Source organism: Rhinopithecus roxellana, chromosome 14 (genome assembly GCF_007565055.1).
Source record: "Rhinopithecus roxellana isolate Shanxi Qingling chromosome 14, ASM756505v1, whole genome shotgun sequence".
In the NCBI taxonomy this organism is placed as follows: domain Eukaryota; kingdom Metazoa; phylum Chordata; class Mammalia; order Primates; family Cercopithecidae; genus Rhinopithecus; species Rhinopithecus roxellana.
The window spans coordinates 65,113,297-65,122,949 of NC_044562.1; the positions used below are offsets into that span (position 1 = coordinate 65,113,297).

The 9,653-nt window shown below is 41.6% G+C and overlaps 1 pseudogene; it reads right to left on the minus strand.

The window, feature by feature from the left end:
* Nucleotides 1-651: 651 nt before the first annotated feature.
* On the minus strand, nucleotides 652-1,546 carry LOC104660957 (annotated as a pseudogene).
* Nucleotides 1,547-9,653: the final 8,107 nt, after the last annotated feature.

Here is a 9,653-nt window from a genome sequence, read left to right on the forward strand (position 1 = left end):
TTTTTGTTACAGGCTGATAGGTGGAAGAGACTTGCTTTGTCTCTGATGAGATTTTGGACTTTGGAATTTTGAGCAAATAATATAATGAGTTAGATTTTGGGGGACTATTGGAAAGGCATTACTGTATTTTGCAATATGAGAAGAACATAAGATTTGGGGGAATAGGCAGGGGAGAAATGATACAGTTTGGATATTCGTCCCGTCCAAGTTTCATGTTGAAATGTAATCCCCAGTGTTGGAGGTGGGGCCTGGTGGGAGGTGTTTGGGTCATGAGGACAGATCTCTCATGAGTTGATGCTTGCCCTTGTAATAGTGAGTACTCACAAGATTTGGTTGCTTAACTATGTGGCACATCTTCTCATTCTCTCTTGCTCTTGCTTTTGCTATGTGACATGTCTGCTTCTACTTTGCCTTCTACCACAAGTAAAAGCTCTCTGAGACCTCCTGCAGAAGGTTTACTTGACTCATGTTTCTGCAGGCTGTACAAGCACATGCTGGCACCATGCTTGTACAGCCTGCAGAATCATAAGCCAATTGAACCCCTTTTCTTTATAAATTATCCAGTCTCAGGTATTTTCTATAGCAGTTCAAGAATGGCCTAACACAATACAAAATCTTTTTTATTTATTATCCAAAGCCAGATTATTCTTACTATGCTAAAGGAGAGATGACTAGATGACTTACCATAGGCACTGGCTTTCCCTGATGGCAGTTGATACCACCAATGAAGACCATGTTGGGCATCACGGGTCCAAAGTCAGATAGTCCAAAACAAAGTCAGTTCGCAACAACCAAATTGATGTGTGGCTGTAAAGATCATATACTGTGACAGGCGATCGGAGAATTTCAGAGGCTATTTCTAGGGCACTTTTGAAAAAATGGTGGCAAAATAAATGTTCCTTAAAGTGCATGATGTGGTTCCGTACTCTCTCCTTGAAAGTCATGGCATCTGAGAACCCTAAGAGACCTCTGGGGACATAGGAAAGAGGAGCAGGGCACTGCGCACCTTCTTCAAGATAGTGGCAAAATATTCCCCTGGTGAAGACAACAGAGGGGAGGGAGAAATATTTGGTAAGAATTAAGCCACAGGCATTAAAAGGATCCAGAAATACCGCATCAAAAGAACTCTCCTTTAAGTATTCTACTAATTTTTTGTCCTTAAACAAACTTCTACAATTTGAATAAAATAAGTCCAAGATACCACAGCATGAATGCGTCACTAGAGGATACAGACTTTGTGCTTGTGCTTTCCAGTGAGAATCAGTGAAAACCATGAACTTCTGGTCCAGATCCTCCAGAGTGTATGAGGTTGAGTAAGTCTTCACTGTGCAGTTCAGTGATCTTTCCAGTTGCCAACTCACCGCTGTCCTGACTACAACCACCTCATGTCCCCTGAGGATGAGTTTCTCTACCACCGACCTCATGGTGGTGAACCAGTGGCTCCCATCCATGGGCACTACCAGCAGCTTCCCTGCCTCGGCAAAGCCATGGGTCAGCAGCAGACATACACATGGGGAAGGGGGCCGTTCCACCCAGCAGGAGCCATCAGAGAACTTCAGCCAAGAGTGAGCCAGCAGCTGGAATTCTAAGCTCCTATAATATTGTAGGCAGGAGAAGTACAGGCAAAACCCGCCCCCAAGGGAAGCCGTGTATTTTCCTGTTGACCCCAAAAAAAAAAAAAAAAAAAAAAAAAAATCACACTTACTGCCAATGATTTACTCATAAGGGTGAGAACACATGAGTAGCATTTGCTGAGATACCAACTTGTATGTTTTCCAGGAAAGAGTAGTTTATGGTCTTTGTCTTGAGGGCAGATCATGCCCTGTACTGCAATGTGAGTTTAGAAACAAAATTATTAAGCAGTGCTTTTAGACTTTGATGACTCAGAAAGGTAAAAAGGAAAGTAAATTTGAATAAAGCTAATGTTTTTGGAAATTGCCCCGATATGGTTTGGCTATGTCCCCACCCAAATCTCATCTTGAATTCCCGTATGTTGTGAAAGGGACCTGGTGGAGGTAATTGAATCATGGGGTCAGGTCTTTCCCATGCTGTTCTCCTGATAGCAAATAAATCTCATGAGGTCTGATGATATTATGAGGGGAGTTTCCCTACACAGCTGTCTTTGGGTACTACTATCCATGTAAGATGTGACTTGCTCCTTCTTCCCTTCTGCCATGATTGTGAGGCCTCCCCAGCCATGTGGAACTGTAAGTCCAATAATCCTCTTTCTTTTGTAAATTGCCCAGATGCAAAGCAAAATGTGGATTTTAGCTTGAGACAACCAAATGCCCTCTGCCCAGAAAGGAATTGGCATTTCATGGCCCAAGGAAAGACAGCAAGGTCCTTAGCATTGGCCTCCTACCTGACAGGAAATTGTGACTCACCTGCATCTCTGCAATGCATAGACATTGCTGCTTTTAATCTTCCATTCTTGGCTTCTGAAATGCTAAAATGAGATTGACAACCCTACTTCCATGGACGCTTCCAGGGATTTTTATGGAATGTGATTGTCACCTATTGTAAATGGCTTTCATCAGATAACGTTGCCTGCAAGCCCTATGCTTGCCCAAGTACTCTGCTGAGTTGCCTCTCTCTGCCTGTTCTGCTTTCATGTTCTGAACAGAGCTGTAGGCTGCTGTGGGCTTATTCCACTGCCTGGTGCCTCCCTCAGGAATATATGTATTGGTCTGCCCCAGTCTCCTGAGTAGTACTTGATGTTGAGGTTATGTCTTGTGTTTTCATCCTCCTTCCACAGCACCCATACTATGCCTCGCACAGAGGAAGTCCATGGGAATACTTGTTGCATTGGGCTGAATAACATCTTGCAGGTTTTCTCAACACCTTCACAGGTGAGCTCAGCGGTGCTTGTCAGGTTACCCTCTGAGGAACATTTAGTGAAGGATTCTGCAGCAAACCTCAGGGCATAGTTCTTGTCAGAGAACAAAATGTCTCCTTCCAGGACACCCTAACTGGTACTAGACATTTGCTCAGTCACCTTTTAGCTTGGCAACTGAGGCACTTGCAGATGACTGCCCTTGAAAAATAAAAATGACAGTGAGTAATTTATCTTCCCTGAAGGCTTACTTCAGAGCAGAAAGCAATGAAACAGAAAATAGAAAATCAATAGACAAAATTAAAGAAACCAAAGCTGGCTTTCTGAGAAGATCAATTATCTTGATAAAGCTCTATCTAGCACACTGATCAGAGAAAAAGAAAGAAGAAATAAATTACCAATATCAGTAATAAGAGAGGTGGTATCACCATATATTCTACAAATATTAAAATGATAACAGAATATCATGAATAAATTTATGCCAATAAAGTCTACAACTTAGATGAAATGAATATATTTCTTTCTTTCTTTTTTTTTTTCTGAGACGGAGTCTCGCTCTGTCGCCCAGGCTGGAGTGCAGTGGCCGGATCTCAGCTCACTGCAAGCTCTGCCTCCCGAGTTTACGCCATTCTCCTGCCTCAGCCTCCGGAGTAGCTAGGACTACAGGCGCCCGCCACCTCGCCCGGCTAGATTTTTGTATTTTTTTAGTAGAGACGGGGTTTCACCGTGTTAGCCAGGATGGTCTCGATCCCCTGACCTCGTGATCCGCTCCTCTCGGCCTCCCAAAGTGCTGGGATTACAGGCTTGAGCCACCGCGCCCGGCGAACATATTTCTTTAAAGGTACAAGCTCTCAATCTTCTCACTAGAAGAAATAAATAACCCAAATAGAAGTAACTAATATCTTTTAAATTGAATTTGAATTTGAAATTTAAACTTTCCCACCAAAAAAGTGAAGTTCAGATGACTTCCCTAATGTATTCTACCAAACAATAAAGGAAGAAATAATACCAAATCTTCACAGTCTAGTCCAGAAACCAAAAGCCTATGGAATTTTCTAATTCATTTTAAAAGACTAGGAATACCAAAATATCAAAACCAGATAAAGACATGATAAGATAGAAAAACTACAGAACCTCATGAACTTAGAAAAAAAAATTTAAAACAATATTTTAGCAAATCAAATTCAATAATATTTTAAGTATTTAATACATAAAAAGATCATAAACTACAAGTACATATGCTTTATTCCTGGGATGCAAGGCTGGTTTTCACTTTAGAAAAGTAATCAAGGTTGTACCACCATGTTCATAGCTGCATAATTCACAACAGCCAAGAGGCGAACTCAACCCAACTGCCCACCTGCAGATGAGTGCATAAACAAAATGCAGTAACAAAGGAGTAAAATTCAGCCTTAAAGATGGAGGAAATTCTGACACGTGCTACACCATGAATAAACCTTGAGAACTTTGTGCTAAGTAAAGTAAGCCAGTCACAAAATGACAACTGCCATATCATTCTACTTCTATGAGGTATCCAAAATAGACAAATTGATAGAATCAAAAAGAGGAATGGTGGTTGCCAACGAAACCACATTTGCAAAATTATGACTGAGACAGTGAAAGAGATCTAATTTAAGTGACTCCATCTCACTTCTAACCTCCAAGTTGTGCTTGTTATTCCTGGGCATAGGCAGAGCTACCTTTGGGAGAAACTTAGTTTATAGTTTTCTAAAAGAAAGACAGTAACAGCCCTTTCCCAAAGCAGACCTCCTTCTTGCCTGGGGACTAGATTGAATTTGTAGGACTAACATCAACCACAAGATTAGAAATTATGGTTTAGGGCTGGGCACGGTGGCTCACGCCTGTAATCCCAGCACTTTGGGAGGCCAAGGCGGGCAGATCACAAGGTCAGGAGATTGAGGCCATCCTGGCTAGTAGACATGGTGAAACCCCATCTTTACTAAAAATACAAAAAAATTAGCTGGGCATGGTGGTGGGCACCTGTAGTCCCAGCTACTCAGGAGGCTGAGGCAGGAGAATGGTATGAACCTGGGAGGAGGAGCTTGCAGTGAGCCGAGATCATGCCACCGCACTCCAGGCTGGGCGACAGAGCAAGACTCCATCACAAAAAAAAAAAAAAAGATATTATGGTTTAGGATTCATGCAGATGAAGGTTGCAAGATTCTGACCCTCCCTAAACTGCTCCTAAGATCAATGCTTGAGATATTTTGCAGACCTAGCACTTGATGGATCAGCTGGCAGCACCCATATAGATAAAGTAGCTCATCTGATCTTGTGGCCAGCACCCAGGAACTGACTCAGTGCAAGAAGATGGCTTTGACTCCCTATGATTTCATCTCTGACCGATCAGCACTCCTGGCTTACTGGCTTCTCCCAACCCATCAAGTAGTCCTTAAAAACTGCTCCCTGAATTGCTCAGGGAGACTGATTTGAATAATAATAAAACTCCAGTCTACCGCACAGCCAGTTCTGTGTGAATTGCTCTTTCTCTGTTGCAATTCCCCTGTCTTGATAAATCAGCTCTGTCTAGGCAGCAGGAAAGGAGAACCCTTGGGTGGTTACACCAAGGACTTGGAGGAGAGAGGAATGGGCAATTATTGTTTAAGGGGTCCCAATCTTCAGTTTGGGAAGATGAAGAGAGTTCTGCAGATGAATGGTGGTGTTGGTTGCACAGCAATGTGAATGTACTAAATATTGAACTGTACCTAAAGTGGTGAACACAATAAGTGTTATGCTATGTGTATTTCACCACAATTAATGATAAATAATCTTTAAAAATAAATCAAAGCAGCATACCATATAAATAAACTAAAAATGTATAACCACGTAATGATCTCAATAGGTGCAGAACAAGTGTTTGACAAAGCCCAAAATCCATATCTGACCAAAAAATTTGTCAGCAAAAGAATTTCCTTCTTTCCAAACTATTGAGGGGCATCTTGGAAAAACCCACAGCTAACATCATCCTTAATGGTGAAAGACTGAATGCTCCACTCCTAAGATCAGACACATGCCAAGGATGGTGGCTAACTACTACTTCTATTCAACATTGTTTTATTCAATGCAGTCAAACAAAAAAAGAAATTTAAAATATCCAGATTTGAAAGAAAAAGTAAAAAGAGATCATTCACAGACAACGTGATCGTCTATGAGGAATTTCAACAAACTCTACAACATCCTCCAAGAACAAATAAGTAAGTTTAGCATGGTTGCAGGATACAACAAGTAAAAGTTAATTTCATCTCTATAAACAGTTATTCATGAACATCAAGAGTTTCAACAGTGTTGGTCCATTTATAGGCAGATTTGTTGCAATAAATATATTAGAAAATGTTATGGAGATTTGCAACAAACTGAAAAAACTTGCAGATAAACCACATAGCCTACAATAGTGAAAAAATTAAGAAACAGTTGAGTATGTCAGGAATGCATAAAATATATATAGCAACTAGTTTATTTTATCATTTACTACCATAATATGGACACAAATATATTTTAAATAGTTAAAATTTATCAAAACTTATACACACAAACACAGACTATACATGACACCATTTGCAGTCAAGAGAAAAGTAACAAAGGTAAGGTTGCAGCATTAAGTCATAACTGCGTTGATTTAACTGTCCCTACTGTACTACTGTGATAATTTCATAGCCACCTCCTGTTGCTATTGCAAGGAGCTCAAATGTTGCAAGTATCCACTCAGTATACCAGGTGAGGCTGATCATCTCCGTGTGTGCAGTTCATCCCTCCAGTAAATTGTGTATCACAGTATACACTGATCTCACAGTTCTCGTGCATTGTTTGTCATGTTTCCTGCATATCAGAAACTCTAAATAATATCATGGGGCCCATACAAAGTGTCACTAGTGATGCCTCAAGTGCTCCCATGAAGCAGACGAATTCGTTATATTATAATGAAAGTTGAATTGCTTGATATATACCATAGGTTGAGGACTGCAGCTGTGGTTGGCCATCATTTGAAAAAAAAAAAAAAAAATGAAACCAGATAAGGACCATTGTTAAAAAAAGAAAAGAAAATTCACTAAGCCATCATTGCAGTGATGCCAGCAGGCTTCAAATCTCGCACTTTTTCCAAAATACCTTTTTATCTCATATTAAAAATGCAGCTTTTCAATATCAGTGGACTCCACTGCCAAGGTAGAAACAAGGATATTCAAAGAGTCAATGGATAAAAAGATCTAGGATTCCATCCATAGGTTAAAGATTAATAGTGAGAAAGGTCTTTCTGAGAAACTGGCAGATTTTTTTAACCAAGTGAAAACTATCGTATATCCTAAGCGTTTAAGGAGTCTCCTGGTGGTAACAGTAATGACAGCACCATGGTGTGCACAGTCCACACGGAGGAGTAAGTCCTTTACAGCCCCATGGGAAGTCCTCTGTGCCCAATCAACAAATCCAAGAGCAAAAGTAGAAAATTGAGGTAGGAAAAGAGACCAGACTGTTGTGAAAAGCTCACATATTTCAGAAGGAAAAGTCTGAAACTAGAGTCATTATATCCATAGATAAGCTGTCAAAGAGTAATTCTGTACCATGCTTATCTAAATACAATCTTATTATTTAAAAAATGCAGCTTTTATGTGGGCGCAGGATTGTTACAAGAAAGGCATACCTATATTCTCTACTATTACCTGAGAAAAACAGAGTCATTATATGACAACACAAAGCTAAATAAAGATGAAGGATATAAAGTAGGAGAATTTAATGGCAGCAAAGAATGGTTTGCTAATTTCAGAAAGAGGTTTGGCTTTTAAAAATGTGAAGATAACAGAAGCAACTTCTGCCAAGCAATAGGCAGCAGATGAGTTCCCAGAATTCATGAAAAAAAGCTTCGAGGGGAAAGAATATCTGCCCAAACTGGTTTTTAATTCATGAAGAAGTGCCCTATCTAGAAAAAGAAGGCCACAAAGGACATTTATTAGTAAGGAAGAGAAGTGGGCACCAGCGTTTAAGCCAGGAAGGGATAGGCTAACTCTATTGTCTTATGCAGATGTTGGTTCCATGCTTCTTGTACAGCCTGCAGAACTGAGGGCTAAACATCTCTTCTTTATACATTACCCAGCCTCAGGCATTCATTTATAGTAACACAAACAGACTAAAACACCAGGTGCTTATGAGCAGGAAGAGCTAGTCCTTTCATATCCTGGTGGTGGGGTGGCACATTGGTTCAGCTACTTGAGAATATTGTTTGCCAGTTTCTTAAAAAGGTAAACATATACCTATCAGAGAGCACAGCTTTTCTATTGCTAGGTATTTATCCATGAGAAAAAAAAAAGGGCATACTTCCTGTATTGTATGTATTTCTTAATGTTCTGTATATTATGATGTTTCCACATCTTAAAATCCCTTTCTGGCTGAGAATGGAGTCCTTCCCCAAGCCAGCCAATTATTAGAGAGAGCAAAGGGCCCAGCCTTATAGCGCAGAGCCCACTGAAATTATCCAAACCAGCCAGTCCTAAACTGTTTCTCCTGCCCTGCCTGTCTTTCCTACAAAAACTGTAATAGGCCATGATCTAGGCTTTCCTCTTGCTGCTGTCCCTCCTGCCTCTTGCATTTCAAGTCAAAAAGTGTACAAGGTGCCACCGTACCACAGCCCTTACTTCCAACCTATAGCAGTCAGGGTTCAGTGAGAGAAGCAGAGCCTCTGTGCATACCCATGGTGAGGGATTGGCCAGATGCGTGGTGGTAGCTGACTGGACGATCTCTGCAAACAGCCTTGGTGTCTGATGCTGGAGCTTAAGGACCCCAGGGTGGGTCTTCAGGCAGGGCAGATGGATGTAAAGTGGGGACAGCGAGGAGAAGCGAGGTCCCACAGAAGGGACGGGAACTCAGGTCATTCTCACTGCCTCCAACCTTGAAGAAGAAGCTGACCTTTCTTGATGACCCCTGTATTAGTTCATCTTCACACTGCTAATAAAGACATACTAGAGGCTGGGTAAATTATTTTTTTTAAAGAGATTTAATGGACTCACAGCTCCATGTGGCTGGGGAGACCTCACAATCCTGGCAGAAGGCAAAAGGCGTATCTTACGTGGTGGCAGGCAAGAGAGAGAATGAGAGCCAAGTGAAAGGGGAAACCCCTTATAAAATCATCAGATCCTGTGAGACATATTCACTACCAGGAGAACAGTATGGGGAAAGCCACCCCCATGATTCAGTTACCTCCCACCGGTCCCTCCCACAACACATGGGAATTGGGGAGCTCAAATTAAAGATGAGATTTGGGTGGGGACACAGCCAAACCACATCATTCTACCTCTGGCCCTCCCAAATCTCATGTTCTCGTATTTCAAAACAAATCATGCCTTCCCAACAGTCCCCTGAAGTCTTAACTCATTTCAGCATTAACTCAAAAGGCCACAGTTCAAAGTCTCATTCGAGACAAGGCAAGTCCCTTTTGCCTATGAGCCTGTAAAGTCAAAAGCAAGTCAGTTATTTCCTGGATACAAGGAGGGTACAGGCATTGGGTAAATGCTCCCATTCTAAATGGGAGAAATTGGCCAAAACAAAGTGGCCACAGGCCCCATGCAAGACAGAAATCCAGTAGGGCAGTCATTAAACCTTAAAGCTCCAAAATGATCTCCTCTGACTCCATGTCTCACATCCAGGTCATGTTGATGCAAGAGGTGGGTTCCCATGGTCTTGGGCAGCTCCACCCCTGTGGCTTTGCAGGGTACAAGCCTCCCTCCCGGCTGCTTTCACAGGCTGGTGTTAAGTGTCTATGGCTTTTCCAGGTACAAGCAGTCATTGGATCTCCAATTTTGGGGTCTGCAAGATG